The sequence below is a fragment of the Humulus lupulus genome, chromosome 5, assembly GCF_963169125.1.
Source record: "Humulus lupulus chromosome 5, drHumLupu1.1, whole genome shotgun sequence".
Classification (NCBI taxonomy): Eukaryota; Viridiplantae; Streptophyta; class Magnoliopsida; order Rosales; family Cannabaceae; genus Humulus; species Humulus lupulus.
Genome location: NC_084797.1, coordinates 136,417,831 through 136,432,388, shown reverse-complemented (window position 1 = coordinate 136,432,388; position 14,558 = coordinate 136,417,831).

The following is a 14,558-nucleotide window of genomic DNA, read 5'->3' as shown; positions in this document are numbered from 1 at the left end:
TGTATCTTGATATGTTTTTGTTTTTCATTTTTGAAGTAAATGATGTTCATGATTATAGAACTTTATTATGTATGCTTTCAAACTTAAGTTAAAACTAAGGTTTGAATTAGTTCTTGTTTAATTTAATACTTATGGTTTATCAGTCTATTTAATATTACATTTTGTGATTAATTTTGATATTTTTTTTTATCCAAATACGATAATAGAAACCTTTTAATTTTAAAAAAAAAACTTATAATTATCCTTACACAACACAATTAAAAATCTATTATCTAGACTAAAATAGCAAAATTTAACTACTGGTTCTCTATTATGTTATTTATGGATGTTTTGGATACATATTATATGTAACAAAACGTTATGATTTATATAATATAACAATCTAAAAATGCTATCAAAATAATCAATTATAACAGTTGAAAAGTGTTATGCAAAAAGTTTAAGATTAAGCTTCAAATTTATAACCAATTACTCTAACTAAACGTTATTATTTTAATATGATAGCAACTAAAAATGTGTTATTGAAAACTTTATGATAACATCGAACATAACGTTCGAAAACTGTTATAGAAAAGACGAGACTTTTAATCACAAGGGCTATGTTAACGTTTTGAGAAGTGTTATGAATACTTCCGGTTAGCAGTTTTAAGTGTTATGAATACTGTTTTTTCTTGTAGTGTATATGTCATATGATCCTTTTATTCATGCGTTGTTTGTCAAAATGATCAGGCTGAGAACAATTGTTTTGGGGACTCAATGATATATATGGCTGGGGACAAAATTTAACAGATAGGGAATCTATACCTTCTTATAGATTGAATAATGGTTCCCTATTAGGTTGACTTTTGGAACTGAAATGGTTATGAGCGCCCACATCGCAAACTTGTTGTGACACAACCTTCACTAGTAAAGTCAATGGTACACTAGGAACTAGATATAGTTAAAAGGGTAAAACAATAGTTTTATTACTTTTTAAATATGAACCATTAATAGAGGATTAACATTGTATGTAATGATTATATCAATGGACACTTTATTCTTTAATAAAGTACTATGTAAATATATGTCTATAATTATCAAGAGTTTAATCTCATATTTATAGTGAAATAATCATGAGATTAATAAATATAATTATTTAATCAAAGAGCTTTGATTAATAATCTAATATTTATTGGAGCTTGAAATTATAGGTTCATAGGTCCCCAGGGTGGCTTTATCAACACCATATCAAGGTAAAAGTTGATACAAGGATAAAACTGTAATTTGAAAATTTGAGAAGAAATTTATTCATCGGGTCAAATATACAATTATATGATAATTGAGGTTGAATAACTAATTATTAAATTTTGAAAATATATTTATTTATTTAAACATTAAAATTTTGAAATATATATAATAATAAATAAATAAATTTTTGAAATTAATTATTTTATTTGAGTGGGAGAAAATAAAAGTAGTAAGTCAAAATAGTTTTGATTTATTGATTTTTAAAAGATGATAATAATGATGATCATTAATTTGAATTTTGAATTTTGAATTTAAAATTTAAATTTTAATTATGGTTGTGATCTTTTTCTTAAAAAGATGATACCATATTTTATGGGAAAGATTTATTTAATTAAATAAATAAATAAAAGAAAATAGGAAAAATGCAATATTCCCTGAATGAAAATAGTGCCACATGCATAACATAGTCCAAGAACTGTGACATGCATGTGTGTGGTACTGATAAAGTATCAATATTGTATTTTTTTCATATTTTTTTATTTATTTAGTTAATAATTTGAAAATAGATTTTTTTCAAATTTGGTAAGTTAGATATTATCTAAATCTATTCCTATCATCATTACTATTGTATTATATTATGTGATAATAAGAGCAAAGAGATTAGTGATTCAGAAAATTGTCACACAAGAAATTCTCATCTTCTTCTCTTATTATTTCAACCTTTCTCAAGCCATAATCCATGTACTTATGTGTTGAGATAAACTTGTGATTTCTAAATTACAAACATTTGTTCTCTATATGCCCACCCACATCTTGAGGTGTAGAGAACACTCTAGAAGATCATGGTCCCAACAACTTCTCATAATTTTGAAATCCATAGTCCCAAAAGCTCTCTCCATTTTCCCATAAACACTCTACATAGCCATAGTCGAAACACTAATTCTTATTATGCTCGGGATATTTTTCTTCTACTTTCTTTATTTTTCCTTTAATACTATTACCTTTCTAAACCCTATTTTAGCTGAAATATTGAACCCCATCAAGCCAATATATAGCCAAAATCTACCCAAGTATCCAAACTCTTGGTGTTGTTGTTGGAGATAGACATTAGAGAAAAGACTTGGGATTTCATCATTTTGGTTCTAGGTTAAAGGCATGACTTTATGTGGTTTAGAAAATTCTTGAAAGTATAGTTTTATTATAAGGCTCTAATATAAATATATATTTTTTTTTATTTAAGGTTGATTAGAAGTTTTCTATAGCAAGCATACTCTTCTCTTTCTTTTTCTCGCCACACTCAAGGTAAGGAAAATTAGATATAGCTTAGTTTAAGACCTAGTTTATGATTTGTATGACCTAAATTTTTAGGCACAATAAAGGGATAAGTGTGGCTAGACCTAAGGTGTTGAATGATGTATGACAGATCTATGTCTGGTAGGATCGGTTGCCAAAATTTTATGACGGACCTAAGTTGATGTCTAATGTATGATGGACTATTGTCCGGGGCTTAATTGCCACCCCCGTATAAGCACTTAATTTTTATTATATCTGTCTTGTTATTATGACATATGACCAATGACATATGACCTATGATTATGACTTATCACTATGAACTATCATTTAGATTATGATTTATAATTATGACTTAGGCTATGTTATGACCTAGGGTTTTATGATGTTGTATGATTAGTATAACTAAATTCTATTATGACCCTTGTGAAATTTATGATATGTTTGATTGTATGATTATATGACTAACTCTTGTGCGTATTTTCCTTACTGGGCTTAGAAGCTCACCCCTTATGATGTTGTTGATTAAGGAAATTAAAGATAGAAGGGCTAGTGGCGAGTGGGACCTAGGATCTTCACGATGTACTCGCGGAGACCATATAGTCAAGGAAGATAAGTGGGCCTATTATAACAAGTTTCTTTTACAATTTTATTTAATGTTCCTCATTTTAGTATGTTAAAGACAATGATTTTATTTTTGTAAACCCATGGATCCATTTACTTATTTTAATTTTCATTTAGTAAAAGAGCAATGTTTATGTTTATGATCCAAAGTTGAGTTCTTGATAATTTATGAGAAATTAGGGCGTTAAAAGTGGTATCAGAGCCACGACTTTATTGGTCATGAACATTCTCACAAAATACACACGACAGCTAAAAAGGACCAACTCGCAACCAAGTAAGTATGATTTACGACATATGTTTGTTTTGTGAAATAATGGTTTTCTTTATGACTCATTTCCAAAACTAAGCACCATGAAGCCTATCATTATTAAGAAGGTTAAGGCGATAAGGAGAATCAAAGACCTTGAAGATGTATCAGAGTTCGAAAGAGTATTTTTAAGAATAAATCACATGAAATTTTTTTACTCCTTATGCACTTAAATTACCATTAGTAGAGCCAAGCTTGTAGAAAGCATGGAATGAGTTTTTGTTTGATCATAGCGTACCTATTGAAGATAAGTATGATACACTTATAGATATGTTTGCACAAAATTTTAGAATATTTGAAGATATTATCCTACCAAATGGACAATTAGGCGAAATGGTTCATTAGTTACCAGACAACCTTAGGAAAGGATTTCTAAGTCAAGTTCCTTTCACTTCAAGATTTATCTACACCCAAGAGGATTATGAGGATTTCACTCATGATATGCTAGAAGAAGGATCCGATGTGAAGGATTAGAGGAATATAAGGACACATCATTAAGTTTTATTTTATTTTATTCTTAACAGCCCCAGTTCTATGCATCCCAGACGACAAGGGCAAGTATGTAGTATATTGCGATGCGTCAAAACAAGGACTTAGATGTGTTTTGATGCAAGACGGAAAGGTGGTTGCATATGCCTCAAGACAGCTAAAGGAGTATGAACAAAGGTACCTGACCCATGACTTGGAGTTGGCAGCAGTGGTCTTCTCCTTAAAGATTTGGAGGCATTATCTGTACAGGGAGAAGTGCGAGATCTATATGGACCATAAGAGTTTAAAGTACTTCATTACGCAAAAGGAACTCAATATGAGGCAACGAAGGTGGATTGACCTAGTAAAGGACTATGATTGTTACTTCTTGTATCATCTGAGAAAGGCTAATGTCATGGCAGACACACTTAGTAGACGGAGTTACGAAAGCATATCGGAACTTGAGGGGATAGCACAACACTTACAAGATGATATTAAGAAGTCTGGGATTGAGTTAATAACAGGACAACTAGCTGACCTAACGATCAAGTCAACACTAATGGAGGAAATATAGGAGAAACAATAAGAGGACGAGTTTCTTCTTAAGAAGAGAGCATCACTACAATGCTCGGAGAATACTGATTTTTTTCCTTGACCAAGGAAGGCATGCTACGATATATGAATTGAGTGTGTGTTCCAAAAAAGGGTATCTTTAGAGATAGTATTATGAAGGAAGCGCACCCTACTCCATATTCACTTCACCTGGGATCGGCCAAGATGTACAACGATGTCAAGACAATGGAATGGTGGCCGGGGATGAAAAAAGACATAGAAGAATTTGTAGCAAAATGCGTTACATGTCAACAAGTTAAGGCCGAACATCAGAGACCTGCTGGAACATTTCAATCGTTAGAGATTCCCAAATGGAAATGAGAAGATATAGCGATGGACTTCATGACGGGGTTACCAAGAACCACCAAGCAGCATGACTCTGTGTGAGTGATTATAGACAAACTTATGAAATCCGCTCATTTCTTACCAGAAAGAATGGTTTTCAACGCGAAACATTACGCAGAGCTTTACGTGGCAGAAATAGTGAGACTACATGGAATTCAAAGGTGATAGTCTCTGATAGAGGATAGGCTTTTACCTCAAAGGTCTAGGAAAGTCTACAACGTGCAATGGGCACTAAGTTAATGTTAAGTATGAAATTTTACCCTCAAACCGATGGTCAGTCAGAACATACCATATAAATATTAGAAGATATGTTGAGGGAGTGTGCTTTAGATTTCTTAGGATCATGGAGAAATTATCTTCTAGTATTAGAGTTCTCTTACAACAACAATTATCAAGCGACGATAGGCATGGCACCTTATGAAATGTTATATGGACGAAAGTTCCAATCACCACTGCATTGAGACGAAGTTGGTGAAAGATGATACTTAGGACTTGAGGTTGTAAGAGAAGCAACTGAGGTGATAGAAAAGATAAGACCACGAATGATTGCTGCTCAAAGTCGCTAGAAGAGCTATGCCGACACTAACAGGCGAAATGTTTAGTTTTCAGTAGGCGATCATGTCTTTCTCAAAGTATCTCCGATGAAGGGGATTATGCTTTTTGGAAAGAAAGGAAAGTTAAGCCTAAGTTTTATAGGTCCTTTTGAGATATTGGACAAAGTAGGGCAAGTAGCATATTGGTTGGCCTTACCGCCATCGTTAGCTTAAACACATAATGTTTTCCATAAATATATGTTGAGAAGGAATGTATCAAATCCATCCCATGTGCTCGATTACAAGGCTCTAGAGTTAAAAAAAAAAGTCAATTATGAAGAACATCCAGTACGCGTTCTAGAGCGGGGAAAAAAGGAGTTATGGTCCAAAAGTATCCCTATAGTTAAAATCTTGTGGAGCAATAGCAATGAAAGAGAGGCAACATGGGAATTATAAGCGAGCAGTATCCCGAGGTTTTTTGTAAGTAAAATTTTGAGGATGAAATTTCTTTAAGGGGAGAAGATTGTAATAACCAAGGTTATTATTTTCTTATAAGCTCCTTAAATATGATCTTATGTTAGATTTAGTTATGAATTGAGTTGTGGAATAAATATTGCTTTAAGTTTAAATTATTTAAGTCATGATTTTATGACTTAGAAATAATTATAGTTTGGGTAATTATATTTATTTTAGCATATGATTAAATTAGTGTATAGTTTTATTACGTATTAAATGCACATGTTATTTTATGGATTAAGAAGTGAACATGTTGCATTAAACTAAGTCTAAGTATTAGGATTAAAATTAAAACCAAAATAGCTTAGTCTTAGGTTTGGCACAAAAATAGGAAGGATTTGAGTCTTTTTAAATTTTAAAGATAGCAAAGATTAGATCTATTTGAATTAAGTGACTATGTGTCAAGAAGAATTAGACAAATTGGGATTTAAAAATATTTAATTTAAGTAGTCAAATAACTAAGTAGAGATAGTAGTGTGATGGTTGAACTAAGAGTTAGATAAGTAAATTAAGTTTTCGCAACTTTAGGGTTTTGTAACTTCGAACCTAGTTTTGACACAGTTATATAATGATTTTGGAAAAATAGTATTTCTTCAAAGTTATATATAATTGAATTATATTTCTAACGGTATAAAAATAGTTTTAATCAGACTCCAATAGCTCCAGTTACGTTAATTTTACTACAGAAGGGTCTAGAGTTATGAGATATAGGATAGTAGTTTGGACTTTGACTAAAGTTTGAGCCAAATGGAAACTATGTGGAATACTTGGAGACGATGTAGCAAAAAGATGGGAGTAAGACTAGGCTGGAAAAAACCATATAGTAGAGGAAAGGTTTGATTTTTAAAATTTAAGTTGAATAGTGTGGAGAAAATCAAGGGAGGGAGTTGGGGTTTGAAGCCTATAAATAGAAACTTACCCTTCACCATTTTTCACACACTCAAAAGCTCTCAAAAACCTTTCATAATTTTGAAATCCATAGTCCCAAAATCTCTCTCCATTTTTCCATAAACACTCTACATAGCCATAGCCGAAACACTAGTCCTTATAGTGCTCGGGATCTTTTTCTTCTACTTTCTTTATTTTGCCTTTAATAGTATTGCATTTCTAAACCCTATTATAGTTGAAATATTGAACCCCATCAAGTCAATATATAGCCAAAATCTACCCAAGTATCGAAACTCTTGGTGTTGTTGTTGGAGATAGACATTAGAGAGAAGACTTGGATTTCATCATTTTGGTTCTAGGTTGAAGGTATAAATTTATGAGGTTTAGAAAATTCTTGAAAGTATAGTTTTATGATAAGGCTCTAATATAAATATCTTATTTTTTTATTTAAGGTTGATTGGACGTTTTCTATAGCAAGCAAGCAATCTCTTCTCTTTCTTTTTCTCTCCACACTCAAGGTAAGGAAAATTAGGTATAGTTTAGTTTATGACCTAATTTATATTTTGTATATCCTAACATTTTAGGTACAATATAGGGATAAGTGTGGCTGGACCTAAGGTGTCCAATGATGTATGACGGACCAATCTCGGTAGGGTCGGTTGCCAAAATTTTATGACGGACCTAAGTTGATGTCTGGTGTATGATAGACTATTGTCCGGAGCTTAATTTCCACCCCTGTATAAGCACTTATCTTTTTATTATATTTGTCTTGTTACTATGACATATGACCAATGACATATGACCTATGATTATGACTTATGACTATGAACTATGATTTAGATTATGATTTATGATTATGACTTAGGTTATGTTATGACCTAGGGTTTTATGATGTTATATGATTAGTACAAATAAGTTCTATTATGACCCTTGTGAAATTTATGATATGTTTGATTGTATGATAATATGACTAACTCTTGTTTGTATTTTCCTTATTGGGCTTAGAAGCTCACCCCTTATGATGTTGTTGATTCAGGCAATTAAAGATAAAAAGGCCGGTGGCGAGTGGGACCTAGGACCTCTGTGATGTACTCGTGGGGACCATATAGTCAAGGAAGATCAAGTGGGTCTATTTTTATTAAAGCATATTTCATTTAAAGTTTTATTTAATGTTGCTCATTTTAGTAAATTAAAGACAATTATTTTATTTTTGTAAAACCATGGATCCATTTACTTATTTTAATTTTCATTCAATAAAAGAGCAATGTTTATGTTTATGATCCAACGTTGTGTTCTCAATAATTTATGAGAAATTAGGACGTTAAAATAGGCTTCAAGAGGTAAATATTTATGTCCTTAAATAGTTGTATACGTGTGCATGTAATATATAGTTGTGTAGATATATATATATATATGTATGTGTGTATATTTTTGTGTATATATATACATGTATGGGTGTGTATATATATGATGAATGATTAATAATATTGTATATTAATGGTTCCTGCATGTATTCTTGAACCTATAAACTGTTTATTTGAGCGATGGGAAATTTTGTTGTTGTTAATCCACTGGGCCCACCATGCAATTTCCCTGCGCAATTTGATTTTTTTTTTCTAATAGTATGCTTCCAAGGAAATCGAAAGAGCTTGTCGACGCTGAAAATCAGGTCAAAAATAATGACCAGGGTCAGAACCCTCCGCCAACCCCTGAGAACTGGCAACATATGCTTGCTGATATGCAAGCTAGGCCGTAGAGGCAGGAAGAAAAAATTCACCAGTTGAGACATATTAGGTTCCAGCAGTGAACGCTGCCTCAGTGGCACCATCTGCTCCTATGGTACCAACCATCTAGTAGCAGTCTTAGATAGAGAACCATTGGGAACTATTATATGAGTGGTTCAGAAAACAACACCCTCCGACGTTTGAGGGTAGCGTAGATCCACTCAAGGCTGAGTAGTGGATGAGTATGATCACATCCATCCTAGACTTTATGAGGGTGGTGGGCAACGAGAGGGTGGCTTATGCCACATACATATTTCGGGAGAATGTCCGAATCTGGTTGGAAGTGGTGTCCAAGACTAAGGATGTAACCACAATAAATTGGGAAGAATTCAGAGATTTGTTCAATGAAAAATATTATAATGACAAGGTGAAAGATGCAAAGGTAGATGAATTAAATAGTTTGGTTCAGGGAAATATGACAGTAACAGAATACGCCCTGAAGTTTGATAGGTTAGCAAAGTTTGCTATGGACTTGGTGCCTACTGATGTGACTAGGAAGGAGAGATTCCTTAGGGGGTTGAATTCTATGATAGCCTGGGATGTCAGAATCACAACAATACTTTGAGTGATGACATACGCTTGGGTATTAGAGAGAGCCCTTACTGTAGAGGCCACTGAGAACAAGATTTGGTGCAAGAACGTTGCTAGAAGGGATACCAGGAGGATGGGACCTCCCTTTACAGGTTTTGGTAGGCCTTAGTGACAAGAAAGGAAGACCCTAGATACTGTTTTAGCTTCCATCCTTGATAGGAGGCCATAGGGTGTGCAGATTGGGCGCCAGGATGGAAATGAGGTCTGGAGGACATATCCAGAGTATACCTGATGTAGAAGACTTCATTTTGGAGAGTGTCAGGCGAAGGCTTGCTTCTTATGTGGAATTGTGGGGCATCTCAATTCCAGCTCGAGTGTTCGCACAGATGCAAGAAGAGGCTGAGGCTAGTCCCTTTGTAGTGATAGGTCAACTTTCTAGTGCTTGCACTTCTTATAGAGTACTGATTGACTTTGGTGTTACACGCTCTTTTGCTCTAGTAGGATTATTGATAGGCTGTCAAGGCCAAGTGATTACTATGTTGTGGGGTTCGAGACCTTATTACCCATTGGGGAGTTAGTAGGGTGCAAGAGATGGGTTAGATCACTGTAGTGACAATGGACGATAGAGAGTTGTCAATTGGCCTGATAGAGTTGGTTATGACCGACTTCGACATGATTCTGGGAATGGACTGGTTAGCTAGATATGGGGCAACCATTGATTGTAACAAGAAATTGGTAACCTTTGAGCCTGAGGGTGAGGATCCCTTTGTATTTATTGGCACTGTGCATGAACCCCGTGTACATATGATTTTCAGCATTAAGGGCTAGAGACCTACTGCGAGGGGTTGCATAGGATTCCTAGCCAGCGTGGTGGATACCACTCAGTTCGTGCCAGTGGGACCAGAAGAGACTAGGTTAGTCTGTGAATTCCTAGATGTGTTTCCAAAGGAATTACCAGGGTTGCCGCCATATAGAGAGATAGAATTCGTTATTGAGTTGGCACCAGGGATAGAGCCAGTGTCTATGACACCTCACATAACGACCCCAACAGAGTTGAAAGAAATGAATGTACAATTATAGGAATGGTTAGACTTTGGTTTTATCAGACCTAGTTTCTCTCCATGGGGTGTGCCAGTCCTGTTTGTGAAAAACAAGGATGGTTCTCTGAGAATGTGCATCGACTACAGGGAACTGAATAAGTTGATCATCAAGAACAGGTATCCTTTGCCAATGATTGACGACCTGTTTGATCAGTTGTAGGATAAAATGATATTTTGAAGATAGATCTTCGATCTGGTTATCACCAGTTAAGGATCAAGGAGGAGGACATACCAAAGACAACTTTCTGCACCAGATATGGGCATTACGAATTTCTCGTCATGTCATTTGGTTTGACTAATGCCCCGTCAGCTTTCATGGATCTGATGAACAAGGTGTTCAAGGACTATCTAGATCGGTTTGTGATAATTTTTATCGATGATATCCTAGAGTATTCGCAGTAAGAGGAAGAGCATGAGAAACATCTCAGGTTGGCCTTACAGAGGCTGAGAGAGCATAGAGTGTTTGAGAAGTTTAGGAAGTGTGATTTCTAGTAACCTCAAGTGACTTTCTTGGGTCACATTGTTAGCAGAGAACGAATCAAGGTGGACCCAGCTAAGATTGAGGCTGTCAGAAATTGGCCAAGGCCAAGGAATGCCTCAGAGATCAGAAGCTTCATTGGGTTGGCGGGTTATTACAGGAGGTTTGTGGAAGGGTTCTCAATGATAGCTACACCATTGACAAAGTTGACACGTAAGAGCCAGAAGTTTGTGTGGTCCGATAGATTTGAGAACAACTTCCAGAAGTTGAAGCGGCGTTTGATTACCGCTCCTGTCTTGAGTCTCCCGACAGATCAGGGAAAGTTCATGGTTTATTGCGATGCCTCAAGACAAGGGCTAGGCTATGTCCTTATGCAGGCAGGGAAGGTGATTGCTTATGCGTCACATCAGTTGAAGGATTATGAGCAGAGGTACCCTACTAATAGTAAAGTCATACGCTCATAAATAAATAAATAAATTATTGAAAATGACAATTGAGGTAATCAACAATGTAAAATTGTCATTTCTCTACAATTTAAAAAATGAGAACATTAGTTTCTTGATTTCAATGTTTTTGGTCATTTACTATCATTTCTCTAATAAAAATATAACGAACTAGTAAACTTTTAGCAAAACAATAAAAATAAGGTTTATACTTTTTTGGACCCTGTGTTTTTTCCCATTACCTATTTAGACCCTGTGTTTTGACAAATTACTTTTTGGACCCTATGTTTTGTAAAATTGTTAAAATACAATCCTAAACCCGATTTTGGTCAATATTTTCTCAACTAAAATTACAAATAATTTACCAAACTAACAATTCAGATCAAAAATAAAATCATTCTGCTTAAAAACTGTGTTGTTATATTCAATTTTTTCTTCATTTAAATTGAGTTTAGGGTTCTATTTTAACCATTTTACAAAACATAGGGTCCAAACAGGTAATGAGACAAAACACAGGGTCCAAAAAAGTATAAACCCATAAAAATAAAACAAACTAATAACAAAGATAAATGTGATAAAGAAGTACATGTTTTGATTAAGGAGGAATATTTTATTTTGAAGTAAAATATGTATTAGCATCCTATCAAACATAATATTTTTATTAGATATTGTGTATATTATACTATATAAATATATATATACATTAAATTTAAATGTGGTAAGATTGAAAATATATATATAACGATATGATGCGATGTGATTTGAATCACATTTATAAAATTTAAAATTGCAAACTGCACTATATCGTTCGGTTTGACAAAAATGCTAACCATAACTGCACCACAAATGATTTCAAACCACAAATTTTAGTGATAGCGTGGTGGGCAGTTTGATGAACAACCCTAATAAGAGAAGCTTACATAATTCAACCTGAAGCTTGAGAGTTCTCTCTCTCTACGAACTTCTATTTATTCCTTTATGTAAAGCATTTAGTCAAGATCCCACCAAGAACATGTTTCATTGAATGCTATAAATTTATCTCCTTCGGAAGTAACCAACCAAAGTACTGTCCTGGTATCAATTCCTTCATTTAACGATAATTATTACTTGATTTCACCTCTTGCTCTTTCATAGTGGAGAATGAAATCTAGCACCAACAATCTTCATCATAATGGAAAGAGATACTGGGAGGAGAACTGTAGGCCATCATTGGACCCAACTAATATAAAATTTAGTATTGTTTCTTGATGCTCATTGTTTTACTTATTGAGAATGTGTTTTATTAATATATATATATATATATATAATCATTGGTATATACAGGTAGGTATGGAACTCAGGGAGATCGAAATTCTTTAATAAATAAAAAGAAACCTTGCTACTACTATATAGAAAATTGAGATTTGGTTGTAATTACTACGAACACATGGTTACCCACCATTGAGAGACACTTAATATTTTATATTCTTAAACTAAATTTTTATAAATATATATATATATATTTATACTAGATACAAACAAAGTATTTGCTTAGTTTTATTTATAGAATTTATTAATGATTTTATTAAATTTATATCATTTTCATATAAATTTTAAATCAATAAAAAATATTATATATAAAAGAATGATAAAAACATATTAAATATGAAAAATTAAACCAAAATTAATTTTTTTTAAAAACATATATAATATGATAATTCTTTTAAACATAAATGATAATTTTTTTAATAAAATTTAATATTTTTAATATATTATTATTATTATTATTATGTTTTATAATATTTAAATTTATATTAACATAAATATTAAATATCTAGTCCTGTATTAAATATTATTATATTAATAATAATATTTTATAATATTTGAATTCATATTAATATAATTAGTAAAAAAAAATAGGATTATATATTATTATCATAATAATATTGTATAACATTTAAATTTATATTAATATAATTATTAAATATCTAGTTTTGTATTATATTTTATTATAATAATGATATTTTATAGCATTTAAATTTGAATTTATATTAATATAATTATTATATATGTAGTTTTATATTAAATATTATTATAATAATAATAATATTTTATAATATTTAAATTTATAATAATATAATTAATAAATATCTATTTTTTAATTAGTTTTAATGATATATTTTGTTAAATATTTAGAATATTTTGTTAAAGTTAACAAAATAAATCATTAAAACAAAAAATTTATATTATCTACACACTTTTTATATAGAGCTCCTTTTTAAAGATTAGAAGAAATATGATAGACTATAGATGATGAAGATGAATTACCGGTAGTTATGAGATATTATTTTCTCATACTTAGGTTCACCTCTAAGATGGAACTCCAATTCACAAATGAGCAAAAACATAGAATCTTTACAAATCTTCCTCGCAGAAATTTTGAGGCTCAAGATTATGATGATTATGAGGAGATAGATGATGATATGTTAGATGAAGGGTCAGATATAGAAGATCCTGATTTTTATATTAGTTTATTTCATTATTTATTTTATTATTATTTTTGCAATTATGATTGTACATAGTGAAAGCCTTTTTCCAAATAAATATCATTATTATTTTTGTTGACATGTATCAGTTTGATTTTTTTTACAATCATAATAAATAATAAATTTAATAAATAATGACCAAGTTCGGTGAGGTTGGACACAAATCAATGGACCAGGTTCTATATTGAGAGTTAGGGGGTCATAGTAGTGGGAACGATTTTACTGATCCCAGCCCTCCCTCAATATGGTTAACTTTGGAACAACAACGAGTTTCGAGCCTGAGAATTAAGTCATATAGGATGATTAGAAATAGACATAGAAAATAATACAGATGGCTTATTTTTCTAAGTATAGAAACACACTCTAATGTTAAAGAAGGCTTATCTAATTTTTTATCATAAGAAATCATAATTAATAGGTTCGAGTTATGTTTGCTTAGATTAAGTTTTTGCCTTAGAGCCTATTAGGGTAGTTCTAATATGTTTTTTCTTGACTGTTAGAACTCTGCTGAAGATGTCGATCAAAAGGTATGCAGGCACCAACGCTAATACCTCTAGCGTCACTCCTGTGACTAATGAAGCCCCTCCAATTTGCAGAAGGGTAGCCTTAGAAACATAAGCCTCAGGAGCGATGCTAGAGGCATTAGCGTTGGTGCATGCAGACCTTGTGAGGGCATCTTCAGCAGAGTTCTAATAGTCAAGAAAAACATATTAGAACTACCCTAATAGGCTCCAAGGTAAAAACCTAATCTAAGCAAACATAACTCGAACTTATTAATTATGATTTCTTATGATAAAAAATTAGATAAGCCTTCTTTAACATTAGAGTGTGTTTCTATACTTAGAAACATAAGCCATCTTAATTATTTTCTAAGTCTATTTCTAATC